The 19,879-nt window shown below is 49.1% G+C and overlaps 1 pseudogene; it reads right to left on the bottom strand.

Annotated features, from left to right (window-relative positions):
* Nucleotides 5,018-5,207, bottom strand: LOC100524767 (annotated as a pseudogene).

Here is a 19,879-nt window from a genome sequence, read left to right as displayed (position 1 = left end):
GTTTTGCTTTGGTCTTTTGAGGGCAGCACCCATGACATATGGAGGTTCCCAGGATAGGGGTCCAATCAGAGCTATAGCTGCCGGCCTACAGCACAGCCATGTCTGTGACCTACACCACAGCTCATGGCAATCCTTTACCCACTGAGCAAGATCAGGGATCGAGCCCACATCCTCAAGGATACTAGTCAGGTTCATTACCACTGAGCCACAACAGGAACTCCAATACTGATTCTTATAGAAGTTTTTCTATGTGCCAAATGCTCTACATACATTAGTGTATTTAATCCTCATAACAACCCTTTGAGGTAGATGCTATTATTACGCCTGCTTTACAGAGAAGGAAGAGTTACCAAGAGATTAAGTGATTTGTCCAAGTTTACACAGCTAGAAAATGGCAGAGCCAGGCTTTGAACCTAGGGAACTGGTGCCATGGTCCATGCTCAACCACTGTATTATTTATTTCTATGTAACAGATTCCTGCAAACTTAGCCACTTAAAACAAGCAAATATAGTGATTGTTGATTCAGGGTGTAGATGGATTGGTTGCTAGTGAGAATCTCCCAGAGAGAGGTGTGCACGGTTTTAAAAGTTAGTAGCATTTTGTAAAAAGAGCAGAGCTTGTAGCTATCCTCACATGAACTATGGGAAACAAAGGAGAACAGAATCTCCTTGGTTGGTAGAAGTGCACAGGTGGCAGGGCAAGAGTTCTCACCTGTTTATGGACGAGCTCCCTTATAGGCTTGGGGAGGAAAGAGATTTTTATGTCTATTGAAAGGCTGAGAAACGCACATCCAAGCCTGGTTCTTCCAAGTCCTACCAAGGAGCCCTCTTGCCTCAGAACACGGCGATGTCCCCCAGTTCGCAGAAAAGGACCATTGCTCAGGGCAGTTATGGCTGGGTCCGAGCCCCTGAATCCCTGTATCCTCAGCATCAGGGCCTCCTCTGTGGGGCCAACTGGATTACGATGGAGGAAAGGACCTGTTTGTGTTGGAAGAGATGCCTGCATGATTGAAGGAAACCATTCCCAGGAGACAAGTCTCCAGAGGGTGGGGATGCTGGTTACTGGAAAGGCTTGGCGGCTCCTTGATCCAAGTTTTGCTTACAAATGGGAAACAGGTCTTGAAATGGTCTCTTTTCCCTACTGGCCAGGACATAGGTATGTCATTTGGGGATCCAACTCCTTAACCCAGCGCTGACTCCTAGAATTTCTCTAGCATGGAGGGAGGACAGAGTGAATTCAGGGGGATTTATCAACAATGGGTCCTGTAGATGACAACAACAACAACAATAGCTAATGTTCATGAGCACATACCGTGTGCCAGGAGCGTAATCCGTACAACGTGTCCCGGAGAGTAACAGTACTGCTTATCATCTCCATTTACATTTGAGGAAACGGAGCTGCAGAAAGAGTAGTGACCTGCCCAAGGTCACGCAACTTTCAAGTGTCTGAGCAAGGATTCAAACGTGGCCCTGACTCCAGCCTCAGCACTGTTGACTTCCTGTGAACCTATCCTTCTAGGGTATGGTTTGGTGGGCTTGATAAATTTGTCCATGATGAAGCTCTCTTCTTTTGTCAAAATATATCACTCTGCCCTTGTTGCTGCTGCTAAAGCCTGGGAGCTCCCACCTTATCCCCTGCTTTTCTTGCTGCAGCTTAGCTCATTATATTTCAAGTTTCAGGTTACGGGGCTCTCTTCCCCATTCAAAGGCAAGGGACCTGTTCTCTAGGTCAGTGTTCCCAGCACAGAACAAAACCAAGTCCAAGTGCCATGGATACGTACGTGCAATGTGCACAGATGCACACATAGTTGGTACTAGAGAAATATCTGTTCAAGGAATGAATGGAAAGCACCTGTTTCTTTCTTGGGATGGAGGCATTTTTATCTTTATGTTTGAACATAGGTTTGTTTGACATGACAGCACCGTCTCACGCTGAGGATGGACATCCTGCATTAGTCCCCAGTTTTGGTCCAAGCTCTCTTGCACCTCACTCCCTTCTTCCCAGCCCCAACCTGGACTAGACTGTCCCTCTCCATCTGCTGTGCTGCTGCTTCCCTGCCTCACTGCTCTCCCAGGTGAGCGGTGCAGATGCTAGTGATGGGAGGAGAGGGGGAAAAGATGAAGGGTTTGGGTCTTTCTGGTGGCTCAACTGGGCCACAGGGAGGGCTCTCACACCTCTCCCTTCCCCAGCTCCTGCTGGGCTGAGAACAGACCTGGAAGAGAAGCAAATGGAGGTGATGAGAATATCGACAAGGGCTGTGTCCATATGGTCTCAGCTCAACCTTTTGCTGATGTGTTGAAGGTTGTTGGAGAAAGAGAAAGAGAGACAGACAGACAAAGGAGGGGGGGGGAGAGAGGAAGAGAGGGAGAGAGCAAAGGAGATAATCTATTGTAGGTTTCTGTTCTGTCTATGCTAGAACAGAACTAGTGAATAAAGCACTGAAATACACACACACTCCTGTATGTTCCCATTTTACCTCCTCTACTAGTAAGCTCTAGACACTATACACACTCTTACAGAGCAGCAAGAGAACATGTAAAACCAAAATGGCCCCAGAATATGAGGCCTGTGTGGTTGCTTCTCCAACAGACCACAAATGTATTCCAGAGGAGTTGTCCCCTGTAGACAGTATTTTCCTGTGTCCTCTTCATCTGCGACCACCATCTCTTCCTCCCCATCACCACCTAGACAAGGGGGAAAGGATCCTATCAGAAGCTTAACTGGTTTATATGTACCATTTCCCCCTGCCCATAGATACATAGGCACACACCCTGTATCTCCAGCATCCACTCATGAACACTTAGACACACTTATACAAACAGAATACACAACTCCTCCTGGAAACATACACTCAAATAGTTGCAAACAGAGTTGATACACAAAAACATAAGCTACGCATACAGATGAATATACACACACACACACTACAAGTAATCCTCACATGACTAATCACTCCTTCGTGTGTATGTGTGTGCATGTGCGTGTGTGTATATCCCAGCATCCCCCTGGCAGGCACACGCCGACCAGCCACCACTTGAATTAGCACCAAAGGATTATGGGACCCTGGGCCATTAATCTAGGTGACAAACAGGACTCAGAAGGCATATTTGCACCCCGAAATTGAAAAGATTAGGCCATATTTGTCAAGGATTGGTAGGGCTTTATCGCCTCCACGGCAGATGCTGTTAAATATTCATGAGCTGCATAAGTGGGAGAAACCCTAGCTAGACCTGACGACTTTCAGCTGTAGAGCGGGAGGAGGGGGGAGATTTATCTGAACTCGGCAAGGGATGAAAGGTATGAGATCATGTACCCTGGCTTGCCGGGCACAACACGCCGCCGTCGGGGGAGGGGCCGGCCAGGCGGGGCTTCCCGGGGGGCTTTGTGAGGCTGGGGGTTGGGCCAGGCCGGCCAGGGCCGAGGGGAGGGGGACCAGGAGGTTGTTCTCTGGGCCCTTGTCTCCTTGTGTTGTGGGGAGCTGTTTACGTGCCCCGCAAGAGATGGGGAACTTCCCAAGGGGAGGCCCGTGACTTCCTCAGCTCCTCACCTCCCTGTCCCTCAGGGTGCATGCAGCCCATGCTCATCACCGGGTCAGCAGGTATTGAATGGTGGCGGGAATGCCTTCCTAGCCTGGATGCGCTGCTTGCAGGAAGGAGGTGTAAGGGTCTCATGGCTGGATCCTGGGGCTCTTTCTGAGATTGTTCTAGAAGCCAGTCTGGGCATGAAAGCACCTAGGAGGGATGAAGAGTCAGGCAGACCCAGACCCACATCCTGGATCCATCCCTTAAACCACTGCATCAGCTCAGGTCACTGCTGTGGTGGGGGTTCAGTCCCTGGCCCTGGGGAACTTGTGGATGCTGTGGGGATGACCAAAACCAAAACCACAACACCTTGGGCTGACCTGTGAGGATTTCCAAATACCTCTCTAGCCATAGCACCCACATAGCCGTGCTCTGGCTGGACTAATCCCTGCCCCTGAAGCGTGTCCTTCTCCCTCGGATCGGTGCTCACATCTCCTTTTCTGCCAAGCTGCTCTCCACGGTCAAGGTTGCTCGCGGTTCCCATGCATTCTTCCTGGGATATTGATAAACACCTAAACACTTGTGCAAATATGACCCTCAAAGAGGTACAGGGCAGGGAGTGTGGAGGCCTGAGGTTGGGCTGGATGTGGGGCCTTGGGATTTCTTGGGGATTATGAGTTTGCCCAGAGAAGAAACTGCTGAGGTTTAATGATGAGGCCAGTTCACTCTGGGTGTCCTGGGGGCTGCTGAGCCAGCAAAGCTCTCTGCTGAGAGCCTAAGGAGGTAGACTAGGATCAGAGCAGGGGATGTTCGCCTGAAAGCAAAGGTTTTGAATGAGAGAGACACCTTGGAACGCCCCCTCCCCCCATTCTCTGAATGATAGGATAGGCTACATGTAACCTTGATCCATGATGTTTTCAGGTCATCATTCCCAATAAATGGGGGAGGGGGGCCACGATGATCCTTGAGAGTGAATCTGAACATTCCAGTCTCATATCAATGACCAGAAATGACTCGAGGGATGAAATAACCTCAGTTAAGCTTCTGGATGCTGGTGAACATGAGGTCAAACCTTTAGGACCTAGCAGAGGCAGACAGAGGCTGGAGAGCAATAGCGGAAAACAGAAGAGAGAGGGAAGGAATGAGTCAGAATTGGAATGATGGAGAGCTATGGATCTGGGGCCAGGCTGCCTGAGTTTGAATCCCAGTTCTGCAACCTTCTAGCTCCAGGACCTGAGCCAGTTGCTTACTTTTCTGCACCACAGTTTCCACCTGTAAAATGCAGATGATAGTAATACCTTCTCTTTAGGGTTCTTGGAAAGATGAAATGAGTTAATCCATATGAAAACACCCAGAACAATGCCTGGTGTGTTTCTATAAATGTTCATTTTTTATGCCATAATTTTATTTAACAACATGTCTAGTATGTTGTGTTCAAGACTTTGATTCTTTTTCAGAGACTGCACCTCTTACAATGCTCCTCTTCCCATCTGTCTCATGGATTCTTTTTAAGCAGTTAGTGTCTTACAGTAAAGAAAGGGGCAGCAAATCCAGATCCAAAGTACAGCATCATCACAGCTAGTAACCACCACTTGTTTTCCACTGAAATTGGTGAATTCTTCCCTGGACCTTCCTCATATGGACCCCACAGAGGCTGTGAAGCTCCGGATACTCTGTCCCAACATAGCACTGTTGGAAGCTCTGCGAGAGGCACAGAGACTGAAGGCGGAAGAAGGGGTGGCTGCACACCAAGCCCTCTTTTCCTCGCAACTTTGTTCCCTTGTCAAATGTTAATTATTATTATTTTCTGAGTCTGTGATATACATGATTATTCTCATTTAGTCCTCTAATTCAGCCCCCAGAGGGTAGACCAGATGATCCAATTTTACAGATGAAAACACTGAGGCTCATAGAAGTTTTTAAAACTTTCCCAAGGTCACACAATTACCTGCAGGTATTTTGGTGGATGGGCATTTAAACAGAGTGCAAACCCTTGTTCTTTCACTTCTTGGCTTGAGGCATGAGGGTACGGGAGAGAGAAAGTGGTGAGACTATTAACAGAGGTCAGAGCCACAGGATCTCAGCCCAGCCTGTTGGTAAAATATTGAAGGTTTGCCAAAAAATAGACAAAGCAGATCAATCTACGCTAGAGGAGAAGCAGTGAATAAAGGCACTGAAACACACACACAAACACACACACACACACACACACACACACACACACGTATATGCCCATTTTATCTCCTCTACTAGATCGTAAGCTCCAGATACTCTATACGTACATCTGATTGTGTGCCACTTACGGGACAGCAAGAGGGAACATTGAAGCCAAAATGGCCCCAGAGTATGTGGTTGCTTTTCAGATGGACCACACACGTACTCCAGAGGACTTGTCCCCTGTAGACAGTATTTTCTTGTGTCCTCCACCTCTGTGACTACCATCTCTTCCCTCCCCATCACCACCTACACCAGGGGAAAAATCAGATTATACATGTAACTGGTTGACCGGCTCCCGCCAGAGATACACGTAGGAAGGAGAGAAGTGGGGGTGCTGGAGAGGAAAAGGGATGGATGAGGCCAAGACGGCCCCCCCACGCCCAGCCCATCTCCAGCCTGGGATACCAGCCGCTGGCCCCTCCAAGTCCAGGCCCACCCCCACCCTGAAGTTCGTGGAGAGGAGAGCAGCGTGCCAAAGGAAAGGCAATAAGTGTGGTGGAGATGGGTATTCTTCTCCTCGGTGACACAGCGAGCTCTCTCACCGGCAAAATGTCCCTTGATCTATTTCCCCTGGTAGTGATTTCAACAACAACAATAACAGAAATCCATCATTTCCTTAGCGAGAAATGGAGGGCGGTGGGGGTTTGTTTTTCTTCTGGTGTGGACAGAAAGCTCTTTATTCTCTCCTTGTTTGGGAAGACTTCACACCAGAGGAGCCCAGCCCGGGTCCCCGGAGGGGACAGGGGTGAGAGAGACAGTGAGAAAGGTTGAGTGAGTCCTGGCGGAGCCTCTGGCCTTGGGCAAGGCACCGCCTCAGTTTGCTCCTCTCAGAAATGGGGAGAAGCAGCCAGCAAGGTGAGAGGGAGCCAGACAGTACAGGGCAGCCTTGGGAGTAGAAGATAACGGGCCAACTGCTACCAGTAATGAAAATAACAATGAGCTTCTGCATGTGCAGTGCCCTAGCATAGTGCTTGGATGTAAGGATTACAGATTTCGTGTTCTGAGCACTTGCCTTGTGCTGGGTGTTTTTATGTTCATGATCTTTTTGGATCTTCCAGTGAACCCTTCAGAGTAGGTTCCGCCCACATCCATTTCACCCATAATAAAACGCAAGTTCAGAGAGGTTAGGTCACTTGGCCGAGATCACACAGCACCCAATGGTGCTGTCAGGAGTTAAATGCAGGTCTCTTTGAATCTAGACCTTGTGCCTTTATCCACTCAGCTTGTAGTTCTCAGTGTGTTTCCTGGACTGGCAGCATCTGCATCACCTGGAAACCTTTAGAAATGCCAATTCTCAAGTCCCACTCCAGACCTACAGAATCCTAAACTCCGAGGATGAGATCCAGCACTCTGTTTCAGCAACCAGCCCCACTCCAGATGACCCAGGTGCATACCCAGGTTGGGGGCTCCGGCACCAGGCTAGGCTGGAAATGGTAAACGGTCTTTGTTGCTGTTGTTGCTAATATTATTCTCACATTTCCATCCAGCTAAAGAAGCTCACGGCCCACAAGGAAAGTACAGCCGCTGTCCTGGCTATCTGCTGGCTCACATTGCTATTCTCTCCAAAGGAAAGGCAGGAGGGGCTTGGGGTCTGGGTCGGGCTCTACTGCTTGCTAACCAGTGTTAATGATGGGGGAACATGAGGCATCAACTCCAAGAGTCCATCCAGGAAGAGAAGCCTCCTGCTCAATTCCCAGCCTAAGGTCATCTTCCTGGACCCCAAGACTGCAGAATATTGCATGGCAAGGCTGGAAAGGTCCAGCCTAGAGCCAGGAGACCCCCTCTGCAGGCAACAATCTGAATGTGGACACACAGCCAGGACTCTCTTGCAGACTTGGGCTGGGGGCGCCCAGGCTGGCCACCAGGACCAAGCATGCCCAGCTTTTTTAGTGTCTATCCACTGTTCTCTGGGGCCTGAGCCTTCTGGCCAATCTTTGCTCTGAGCTATCCCTTGGGTAGGGAATATGAAGGTAGAAATTCCCTTTGTCTAAGTACAACCCCATGTAGTTAAGCAAAAGGAAATCAGCGGGGAGGATGGCCAGGAGAAATCCAAGAGTTAGGAACCCCCTAAACCAGGCAGATTAATGTCCCCGGGCTGAATTCAGCCCACAGCTTGTCTTTATAAATAAAGTTTTATTGGAAAACAGTGACGTCCCGTTTATGTGCATCTTTCCCCTTGCGATGGCAGGGGCGAGGATTTGCAACAGAGACTGTAGAGCCTGCAATGTTGAAAATATGTACTATCTGGCCCTTTGATGAAAGTTGGCCAAGGCCTGATCTAGATAGAAAGCTCCATAAGGCCAGGGACCTTGGTTGAGAAGGAGGGCAAAAGCTTGAAATCCCCAGAAGCTGAGAAGCCAGCCTTGCGCTTTCCCACAGGTAGATCTCTGCCCACAGCAGGGCCTCCTGCTCAAAGCCTTCTCCCCACCCTCCCCTGCAGCGACTGTCTTGGTCCCGGCTGTGTTCTCAGGGCCCAGCACAGTGACCTGTGTCTGCAGAGATGACTTTAGAAATACTTAGGGAATGATGTGTGGACGATTCCCGCACTCTCTCTTTGACCTTGGGCGAGTCTCACCTTCACTGGGTCTCAGTGTTCATATCTGTGGCATAATCACGATCAAGGCCCATTTTTCGGGCCCGGGGTCTCAGAATCCCGGGACTGCAGAGGGAGAGGAGGGGCTCAGGGTCTGATTCAGGAACCGCGAGGAGGAGCTGGAGGCTTGGTGCCGCTGTGCTGCGGGGAGAGACAGGAGAGCAGAAAGATGAGGTGGTACCAAGGAGGCCACGGAGTCAAGAGGGGCGGGTGGCGGAGGGGAGAAGACAAAGGGGAAGGATGCAGAGCAGGAGGCAGATGGGAAGGAGTGGCCCCCGGGTGGGATCGCGGGGAGGCCGGCCGGCCACAATCACGGGCCCAGCAGTAGAGCGTGATGCCAGAAGCAGACCTCCAGCTTTCGGCGGAGAATGAGACCCGGGAACTAATGAGCTCCGGAGGTGCAAAGGACGCCTTCGTGTTAATTCCTGCTCTCTGGGAGCAGCCGGAGAAGGGAGAGAGGGCCGGGGCCCAGGCTGGGCAGCTGGGTCCCCACTCCGGGGCTCGGCCAGCTGGTCAGCCGCCGGCTGGGGCTCCACGCCAGGCCTGCAGATGCCCGGCCAGCCCACCCGCCCGCTTGCCCACCTTGTGCCCTGCTGCCTCTGGCCTTGGGCAGGGAAAGGAGGGGGTCATCTGGTGGCTTGGTCCCCCGAGCAAATGTTGTGACAGTCGTGTGCTCACCTGGACGGAGAATCAGCTCAGTGGCTTCTGTGAGCTGAGGCTCGGACAACTGACTGCATCTTTGAGGTGACAACTGCCACCACAATGATGATAACAACAGCGACACTGATAACAACGGCTTCCTGTTATGGGCGCCTCCTAGGGTCTCCCAGTAGCGCTGGGAGGTGTCCAGGGATTATTACATGGAAGATTTTTCATCCTTGGCATGACTGACATTTCTGTACAAATAATTCTTTGTTGTGAGGGGCTGCCTTGTGCACTGTAGGATGTTTAGCCATATCCCTGGCTGCTGCTCACTAGCGGTCAGTGGCACCACCTCCTGGGTGTGACAATCAAAACATCTTCTGAGATTGCCAAAAGTCCCCTGGATTGGGGGGGAAGGAAAATTACCCCTGTTTGAGAACCACCGATTCTACCCCATTTCACAGAGGTGGAAACTGAGGCTCAGGAAGATGACCACTATGTACCTTATATGACTGGGTATTAAATGTCTTCAAAGAGTTTCTGTTGTAGCTTAGTGGATTAAGAACCCAACAGAGTGTCCATGAGGATACGGGTTCTATCCCTAGCATCACTCAGTGGGTTAAGGTTCCGGCTTTGTCTTGAACTTCAGCGCGGTTGCAGATACAGCTCCATTCCCACGTTGTTGTGGCTGCGGTGTAGCCCGGCAGTTGCAGCTCTGATTCAACCCCTAGCCGGAGAACTTCCCATATGCTATAGGTTCGACCCTTAAAAAATAAGTCAGTCTTCAATATTTCTCCCCACCCTTCCCCATCCCCCCCAGCCAGTTACCAGGATTTGTTACTTATTTGTTTTTTGGATATGGAGTTCCAGATCTTCCTCTATGCATATATTTACAAAGTTGGGATCAAACTGATGATGCCGTTATGTAACTTGCTTTTCTCATTTAGCAACCTAGCACATACATGGTGGAGTGAGAAAAGCAAGTTTCTGATCTGTATATATAGCATGACACCCTTTGCGTAAACACCACACACACACACTCATACATGTGGATGTTTTTGTATCTGCATAACAACTGTTCAGAAAGATACAAACTGTGGTCAGTGATTTCCTCTGAGATTGGAGTGATGGGAGTGGGAGTAGGGGAATTTAAGTGTATACTATACATGTCTGAGCTCTTTGAATTTTTGCATTAACTGCATGTTTCTCTTTAATTTTCAAAACTCATAAAATGACATGAATATCCATCTTGGACTGTTGATAGGTCCCTAGAATATGAATTGTTAAATATACTGCAAGATAGTCCGTGGCATGGATGTGCTCTCTGGTTGAATGGAGATTGTTTCCAGACATCTCAATTGTACACAATGCTGCAATGAACATCTGCAGCTTGGAAGCCTGGGGGTGTGCAGTTTCCTAGGGTTTTGAGTTGACCTAGTCCCCTAAGATGCATTTTGCCATGTGCCCACATTTAATCCTCTTGGCAACACTGCAGATGGATCTTTCTTTCTTTCTTTCTTTCTTTCTTTCTTTCTTTCTTTCTTTCTTTCTTTTTCCTTTGCTGCACCCGCAGCATATGGAAGTTCCCGGGCTAGGGGTTGAATCAGAGCTGTAGCTGCTGGCCTACACCACAGCCACAGCAACGCAGGATCTGAGCCATGTCTGCGACCCACCCCACAGCTCACGGCAATGCCGGATCCTTAACCCACTGAGCGAGGCCAGGGATTGAACCCAAATCCTCATGGATACTGGTCAGGTTCTTAACCTGCTGAGCCACATGGGAGCTCCAGGATGGATAGTCTTGTGGTTCCTATTGCACAAATGAGAAACACCAGATACCTAGAGGCCGAGTAACTTGCACGAGGTCCCACAGGGATCAGCAAGGCTTAGAGAGGGTGTTAAAGAAATACTGGTTCCAAACTAAGACTTTCTCCCTCAAGTGAGTCAAGGGATTGAAAGAAAATCTGAGAGATGATAACTTTCTTTGTGTTTGATCTTCTAATCGCCTGGGGATCTGGCTGGAAAGCCGATGGTGTAGGAGTCAGGGACACTGGAGGTGGGAGGTGACAGTTGCTCTAGCATGGTAGCACCAAGGATTCTTGTGGTGAATGGACTGTGTCTTGACTGTGGTGGTGACAAAATTGCATAGAAGTAAATATATAGGTGAACGAGCAAAAACTAAAAAAAGTCACATGGGCGAAATGTGAACTAAGTGTGTGGGTCAATTTCTGGCAGTGATTTGTCCCCCTGTTGTGAAAGACGTTACCATTGTGAGAACCTGGATAGAGGGTACTGGGATCTTTCTGTCCTCTTGCCACAACTGTGCAGGAATCTACATGTATCCCAAAAATCTGAAAGTCCAGATTCTGATTTGGGAGATGTGGGTAAACTGGGAGACTTTGCACTTCTAAGAAACTCTCAAGGGGTGCAGCTGGCCATGACTAGCCAAGATCTAGAACTAAGCCCTTCAGTATGGTGGCCGATAGTCACGGGTGGCTATTGAGCCCTTGAAATGTGGCTGGTCTGAATGGATATGTGCTATAATTGTAAAACACACACTGAGTTTCAAAGACTTAGAATGGAAAAGAGAATGTAAAGGGTTTTATCAGTGACAATTTATTATATGTTGAAATAGTATTTTGGATACACAAGGTTGAAAAAAATAGAGGAATACATTTAATATCACTTGTTCTTTTTGCTTTAAAAATGAGGCTATTAGAAAATTTAAAATTCTATTTGTGGCTTGCATTATATTTCTACTGGACAGCTCTGGGTGAGAGGAGGAAAATGGCCTCCAAGAAATTCCAAAGAACTGGTCCATTACTCACCCAGCAAACAGTTCCTGACCATATACTATGTGCTAGAGGTGAGCCAAGAAGCTACGGACCCTGACTTCAAGGAGCTGAGGCTTTAGGAGGGATCACCTGGGTGACTGGGTGACTGTAGGAGGTCTTGAAAGCCAGGGAGAGGGGTTTTCAAGGAGGAAGCAAAGGGCAGTAACAGAATCAGAAGCTGTGATGATAGTAGAGCTATCTTCCTGACCTGGCTGCAGGCTGATGTGCTTAAAGGATGAGTCTAATCTTTCCTCTGACCCGGACATTGGACGAAATGTTGTCTGCATGCTGACTCACTGAATAATTGCCTAGACAACCTTATGAGGTAGGTGCTGACCTTAGCCCCATCCTGTGGGTGCAAGAGAGAGGCTCAGAGAGGTGAAGTGACCTTCCCGAGCTTACACAGCCGGCGAGGAGCCAAAGGTGGATTTGAACCCCCCTCTGTCTGATTCTAGATTGTGTGTGCTTAACTTCGATGAGATACCTTGCTGGAGAAATGCAGTTGCATTGTTGTATGAAAATCCACAGGTGCAGGGCTCTCTCCCAGGCCAGCTCTCCAAAGGGTAGAAGTGGGCTGCCCAATTCCTGCCTCCTCGCCACCTCATGCTCTGGCAACTCTGGTTGGCATCTTCTCCAGCTGATGTCATTGGAAAATGTGATGCTCCCCCATCCCTGTGTCTCCAGCCCCACCCCATCCCCCACACCCAGCCCACTGTGGATACTGGCTAGGGATCTTGGTCAGCTCTTGGAATTGGGGTGGTGCTGCCAGCACCAGGGGACTTGCCCCTGTGGCTGGGGCAAAGTTGGAGCTTAAGTCACCTCCACCTCCCTCCCCCTTCTTCTGCTACTTTTCCTGCTGCCCACAGTGGTCCCCGAGCCCCCCCTCAGCTTCAACACAATTTAATGTCTCACCGAGCTGTCCCTATTTGACAAACAGGTGATTTTGCTAATGAGGAATAAATGAGATCCACAGGATAAGAGAGGGTGTGCAGCAGCTGGCGTGAGGGCAAGATGTGCCGAGTTTATTAAAATAATATCTGGCCACATGCTCGGTGCTCGGGGTCCAGGATGGAGGAGTGCCTCACTTTTCTCTCTGCTGCCTTCTGCTCCTCCCCAGCCCTGGTTTTGTCCTGGTCCCCTCCCAGCTTCCGGAAGGTGCCTATTCCCAATCCAGGCCAGCTGGGGGGTGCAGATTCTGGCCCTGGTGCCCGCTCTTTCCTGTGGGAGGCAGGGGTGCGGGGAGCCAGGAGGCTCTTCATGGGAAGATGGGGCTAATGGATGATCAGAGTGGGGTGGGCCAGTGTGCCTGTGAGTGTGTGTGTGTGTGTGTGTGAGTGTGGGGAGGGGATCCGAGTGGGTGAGGTGTGTCTCACAGAATAGCCAGCAGGAGAGAGTGGGAGAAAGAGCTGGAACTGGATGAGGAGTGTGGGCAGGAGAGGGGGTGGGGAGTAGGGGAGAGGAGGGAGAGACAGACAGACAGAGAGAAAGTAGAAGCACATTAGGAAGACGGAGTGAGAAACACATATGCACGGAAGGAAAGAGAGGAGACCCAAGGACCGCGCAGAGAGCCCAAAAGGACGGCACAGGGAGAGGGAGAGGGATGCAGAGGGGTCCAGGGAGAGAGAGAGACATTTAGAATCACCAAGACAGACACACACAGAGGTGGAGACTAAGTAGGGCGGGGAGATGGGAGGAGGAGGAAGGAATCTTGAAATGGAGTCGGAGGAGAAAGGAAACAAGGGGGAGAGGGCAGAGGTTTGGGCAGGAGGAAGGAGAGACGGAGGTGGGCAGATGGCCCAGGAGTGGAGGAGCAAGAGGCCAGGGACTCAGCAGCTCTGTGGTTCTGGGATTGTCCCGCCCTTAACCTGGGCTGGGCATCCTCCCTCTCTGGCCTCAGTTTCCCCCACCCACAGGACCAGGGCGTGAATTGAATGCCTTGTACCAGTCCTTCCTATGTTCCTGGCTGGAGGAGCAAGGGGAAGAGGGGGTTTGTGGGGGCACACCAAAATGTGTGTGACATTTCCTATTCTAAGGCTGGGACTGGAATGACAGTGTGGCCTGTCACAGTTCACAGTTGCAGCCTGTTCCTGGTTGCACAAAGCCACGGCTCTCCCCGAGCTGGGAAGGGAGGAAGGGCAAAGTCACAGCTTCACAGTTGCAGCCTGTTCCTGGTTGCACAAAGCCACGGCTCTCCCCGAGCTGGGAAGGGAGGAAGGGCAAAGTCTAGAACAAAGGAAAGAGAGACAGAAGGTGGGCTTAGGATGAAAGGGGGCACTGGAAGTTGGGACTGGCTGGCGGCTGGGAGACCAAGGGGCGAGTCCTGCCCTTCCTACCTCTGTCTTGGCTCATGCTGTTCCCTTGGCCTGTTTTGTTCCCTCTGTTGGGAACTTCTTCCTCCCTTTCTTCCTGGGCTGCCTGGATTCACCCTCAAGGTCCAGCTCCAATACACCTCCTTTCTGAAGCTCCCCCCTTCCTCTGAACCCTGGGAGTAGTCAAAGGAAAATAAGAGAGTGGGGGAATCCTGGAGGGCTTCCCAGAGGAGGTGGGCCCTGGAAGTCAGTTTCTTTTTTTTTTTTCTTCTTAGTGCTACAGCATATGAAAGTCCCTGGGCTAGGGGAATCAGAGGTGCAGCTGCCGGCCTATGCCACAACCACTCCAGATCTGAGCTGCATCTGTGACCTGCACCATAGCCCCAGCAACACCAGATTCTTAACCCACTGAGTGAGGCCAGGGATCGAGCCCACATCCTCATGGACACTAGTCAGGTTCTTAACCCTCTGAGCCACAATGGGAACTCCAGAAGTCAGTTTCCAATGAAGCTTTGACTCCCAAACTTCAGCCAAGTACCCCCTTTGGAGTCCGTACCCCAGCTGCCTGTGGCCACATTGACTTAACATTGTTCTTGAAATCAACTCACCCTTTGTACTTAGTCAAAAAGGTTTAGGGAAAAAAAAATCTGTGTATAATACAGGGAGGAGTGGAAATCCAGTGCCCCTTAATGGGCTTGTTAATATGTTTTTTGGTAGGAATTTGTCGTCCTGTGTGACTCACAGGCATTAAAATGTGTGGGTCTGGGCACTACCTATAATTATTTGGACACATGAGACGAGGTGGCCCCAAATGGGAGCCCGGGCCAAGGCACAGGTGGGAGGGGGCTTGGGGGGTGGGGAGGCAGGAGTGGGTGGGGAGAGCAGATCTTAGCGGACCCTTAATGCCAGAGGAGGACCCTGGGCTCCCTTTGGGAGGCAATAGGGAGCCAGAGAAGGTTAGGGTGGGCATGTTGAAACATCTCCAAGGTACCAGGAGGCAAGAGGTGGGAGTGGGGGTCTCAGGTGGGCCACGTCACTGGTCCTGGCCTGTTCTGGACACCTGTCAGTCCTCTGTACTCCTGTCACCGCTGTCACCATTCTCCCTCTGTTTCTGCCACATCTGTGCCCCTTTCTCTTTTGAGTGCCACTCTGTCTATTGGGTGTGTTTTTTTGTCTTTCAGCTTTTTAGGGCCGCTTCCGCGGCATATGGAGTTTCCCTGGCTAGGGGTCGAATCAGAGCTACAGCTGCCAGCCTACACCACAGCAACAGCAACACCATATCTGAGCCGCGTCTGCGACTACACCACAGCTCACGGCAATGTCAGATCCTTAACCCACTGAGGCCAGGGATCAAACCCATATCCTCATGGATACTAGTTGAGTTCTTTACAGCTTTTCCAGGGACGGGAACACATCCACTCTGTCTTTTTGAATTGCTATCACTTTCCTCCTGGGTTCTCACACTTGCATCCCCCGCCCCCCCCCACCCCCGCCGCTGCATCCTCCCACCCCAGCTCTCTCCACCTCCCAGTCTCCTCTCTCTGTGTCTGTCTCCCCACCTCTGCTGTCTACCAAGCTCCCTCCCCAGTGTCTCTCTGTCTCTTAACTCAATACCTCTCAGGCTTCTCTTCCTCTCTCTCTGTCTCCCCTCCCCCATAAGACAAAGGTGTCTCACCCCAATGTGGGGGCTGTCCTCCTCCAGCCCCGCCCCCTAGCATGCCGCTTCTTACACACCTGCACACCCAAACCCCACTGCACACGTCGTACCCACAGCTCAGGGGTCCCCACCTTGGCCATCTCCCCTGAGGATCTTTTTTAGGGCATCATTAAGCTCCTCCTCCCTTGACCATTGTAAGGGCAGAGCACGCAGTCTCCAGGAATCATTTGAGGGGTCATTGCTCTGGCTCTTTCCTGCTCCTGTGTGGATTTATTCCCAAGAAATGCACCCTCCCCCGGGGCGGAGGAGGGAGGGGCAAACGCACACCCCTGGCCCACCACACTCACACTTTCTTGACAGGAAAACTGTCGTGGGCTGTCTTCCTTCCCATCCATCATTTCCTCTTTTCCCGCTTTCTCCGCCAGTCCCACACCCCCATCACTCTTGCTCAGGCAAGCTGAGAGCTGCCTGGCTCTGCCTTCTCCACGTGCCCTCCCCCACTTCCATCTCCACTGGCCCCAAAGCAAATAATCTCCCCTCCAAGCAGCATCCATCAGGGAGCCTCCGTGATGGGGAGGGAGGTGTTTGGAGAACTGAGATTGGAAATGATTACAGGACATGCTCAGAGCTCACTTAATTGCCCAGAAGCCACACAAACACCCCACTTTACCTGACCCTCCTTTCCAGCCACCTGCCCCAGGTTGCAGTGGGGATGGGGAGATGGAGGGCAGAATTTTCTTCTGAGATCTTTCAGGGCTTCCCAATACCAGTACTAAGACCAGACCCAATGCTAGCTTTTGATGCTCAAAGTTAGGTCGTGATGTTATATTATAAGCATTGATCCTTGTTTAAATCTTTAAAAAGCTATTTCCAAAACTTGAATGATTCAAACCACAACATGAGGACAAAACAAAACAAAATGCCCATGCATAGAAAACAGACCGGAAAGAAATAAGCTATGATATTAATAGTGGCTCTCTTTGAGTGGCAGGACTCTGGGGAAAACATATATATTTTCCACCCCTTTTCTAGATTTTCCAAATGTTTCTTAATGAGCATCTTAAAATTAACTGATTGTTTCCCAACGACTGTTTGTCCATGCATCTGTATATACATTTAACACATTGGACACTGATTTAACAGTGCTATTTAAAAGTTACTAATTTTCACATTTAAATTTTATTTATCTTTTGAGTAGGTGGTACCTTCACATGGTTTTTAATTCAAAAGGTACCCAAAAAGGTATAAAGTGAAACCTCTACCTCTGTCCTTACTATCCCTGGCCACCTGGCTCCACTTCCTGGAGAGAAAAGGTAGCAGCTGTTCTTGTGTAGGCTTCTAGACACAGTGTCACATTAGGAATTCAGGAACAGACATGCATTTTTAAGTAAAGAGATGATGCAATGATTTCTTTAGCATCACTCAGTTTTCCTTCCTGCTTCAGGATGACTCAGTCCTGGACCAAAGGCTGGAATTTCCCCAGCCCGGAGAAGATGCTCTCTCTGACTCCGGAACAAATTGCTCTGGAACACTGCCTGCCAGCTCTCTTGAGCTCACATGGTAGCAAAGACCCCAAGAACCCCTCTCCCTTCCCTTTTCAAATCCTTTTCTTTTTTCAGGTGTTTATTTTTAAAAAGTAGGTTGGCCTAAGCAGTGGCTGTGGAGTTTTCCATCATATCACTTAATTTATCTTTGCTTATTTTTCTGCCCATGTCTGTACAGAGAGATTTTTCTCATTAGGAAGATCCCATTTTCATGAGATGTTTTGGGGTAAGAGAAGGGAAACCCACTGTGGTCCGATGTCTTGTTTTTGTGGGGCCTGGGACTAGTGAGGTCTAGATGGGTGATGCCAGCCAAATTAGGTGACCCAAGGTATCTGATGCTTTGCCCGGAAGGAAGGAGACTCATAGGTGCCCAGAGTGGAGCAGTGCTTCCTGCCAAGTAGGAAACCAACTTTGCTAGAAATGATGAGGGGCTGCCTTGGTCTAATCTAGGTTCAGGCTTACTCTGGCTCAGTATTAGCTGGAGATGGCTTGGAAAGACCACTTGACTCACCTTCCTGAATCTCCCATAGGCTCTCAGGCTGCCAGAGCTGGTCAGCAGCTGGGAAATTCCAAGATGAAGATGGCTTTGGAGCCAGGAGATTTGACCTGGCTATAGCTTGGTGTGACTCGACACACACCCCTCCTCACCTATAGAAGGAGAGGGGGGCTGGTATTAGCATTAAATGAGCAGTTAGTAGATGTCAAGTGCAGTGCTAAGTTCTTTTCATTTGCTGATTTCAATTTACCCCTGTAGCACCTCTATAAGGTGGGTACCATACCGTTATCATCTTTATTCTAGAGAAGAGGAATCAGGATTTAGAGAGAAGAAAGAGATAATTTTCCCAAATTCACCCAAATGATAGATGCAGGAGCCAGGATTTGAATTCAGGTTTATCTGACTCCAGAGCCCAAGTTCCTGCTCTCTCCTCTCTAAGGACCCAATGCCCTAAGATCCCACGCTTTAGGCTGACTTTTCCACAAGCACAACTGCTAATGGGACTGGGAATGTGGGGGTGACTTCAGTGGCTTGGGTTTGCCTTTCTCTGCCTTTGTGTTCCTTGTATTCCTTTATATTCTTCTGACACCCTTGAGATCTTGGCGACCAGGGTTCTGATCTTCTTCATCCTTGCATCTTTAGCATCTTGAACCTTGCTCTGTACACAGAAGCTCTCAAGAAATGCTTGTGAATACTTGTAAATGGAAATCATTCATCAAGCATCTTTTGAACTCCTATTGTATGTTGGGCACTGTCCTAGATGTTAAGGATAACAGACGAGTAATAACAGTAATAATAATAACATACTATGTCATGTGTTGGGCAGTTTGCTAAACATATGTATAAATGTACATATAAGGCCAACCTGTTTAGTGTAAACTTCAAAACAACCCTAGTATGTTCTCAATTTTTATGTGAGGAAAGAACTCAGAGAAGTCAAGAATTTGCCTAGGAGCACGTAGCTTATACATCGTGCTGGGATTGGACAATGGGTCTGTCAAGCTCTGAAGTGCTTTTTGCTAACTAAACCAAATTCTTTCCCCCACAATCTCTGGCCTCAAGGTGTTCACATTTTAGCTCAACCGATAGAATATGGTCAAAATTAGGTAGAATAAAATGTAGCAGGGGTAGGTAACTTCAGGGAACTATGGTAAATGAATGAATGATACACATCATATGAGATTTGAGGATGGAGGGCCTATTTGTGGGTGGGGGAACAAACAAGTGGAGGTGTGGTTTTATAAAAATACAGTGGTATTTGTATTGGGCATTGAGCAATAGGTAGGATTCGTATTTGCAGATACTCCAAGGAAGGAGACAAGGTGGGATAAAGGTCAAGAGGTGGGAAATTGCAAAGCACCTACAAGGAAGAGAAGAAGTGAGTTTTGTTGGAATGTATGATGTAAAAGGAGAGAGGGAAGGAAGCAATAATTATTTGCATGTAATATGTGTAACAAATTTAAATAGTTTGTCAGTTGCTTCTTTTGCATTTTTTTTTGTCTTTTGTCTTTTTTTTTTTTTTTTTTTTTTTTTTTTTTGTCTTTTGTTGTTGTTATTGTTGTTGCTATTTCTTGGGCCGCTCCCGCAGCATATGGAGGTTCCCAGGCTAGGGGTCAAATCAGAGCTGCAGCCACCGGCCTACGCCAGAGCCACAGCAACACGGGATCCGAGCCGCGTCTGCAACCTACACCACAGCTCACAGCAACGCCAGATCCTTAACCCACTGAGCAAGGGCAGGGACCGAACCCGCAACCTCATGGTTCCTAGTCGGATTCGTTAACCACTGCGCCACGACGGGAACTCCTTCTTTTGCATTTTTAAGGTAAATAATCATATCACATGTATACATACTGAAAATATTTCTCTTTCTTTCCAAATTTTACACCTTATTTTTCTTGTCTTATTGCCTTGGTTAATACCTGACATATAAGATTGAATAGCAGTGGTGATCCCGAGTAACTTTACCTCAGTTCTAAATTTATTCATTTATTTTTTATTTAAATTTTTTATTGAAGTATAATTGATTTACAAAGTTGTGCCAATTCCTGCTGTACAGCAAAGTGAC

This window comes from Sus scrofa, chromosome 14 (assembly GCF_000003025.6).
Source record: "Sus scrofa isolate TJ Tabasco breed Duroc chromosome 14, Sscrofa11.1, whole genome shotgun sequence".
Lineage (NCBI taxonomy): Eukaryota > Metazoa > Chordata > Mammalia > Artiodactyla > Suidae > Sus > Sus scrofa.
The sequence above is the reverse complement of the archived record's forward strand: the minus strand, read 5'-3'. Positions and strand labels throughout refer to the sequence as shown.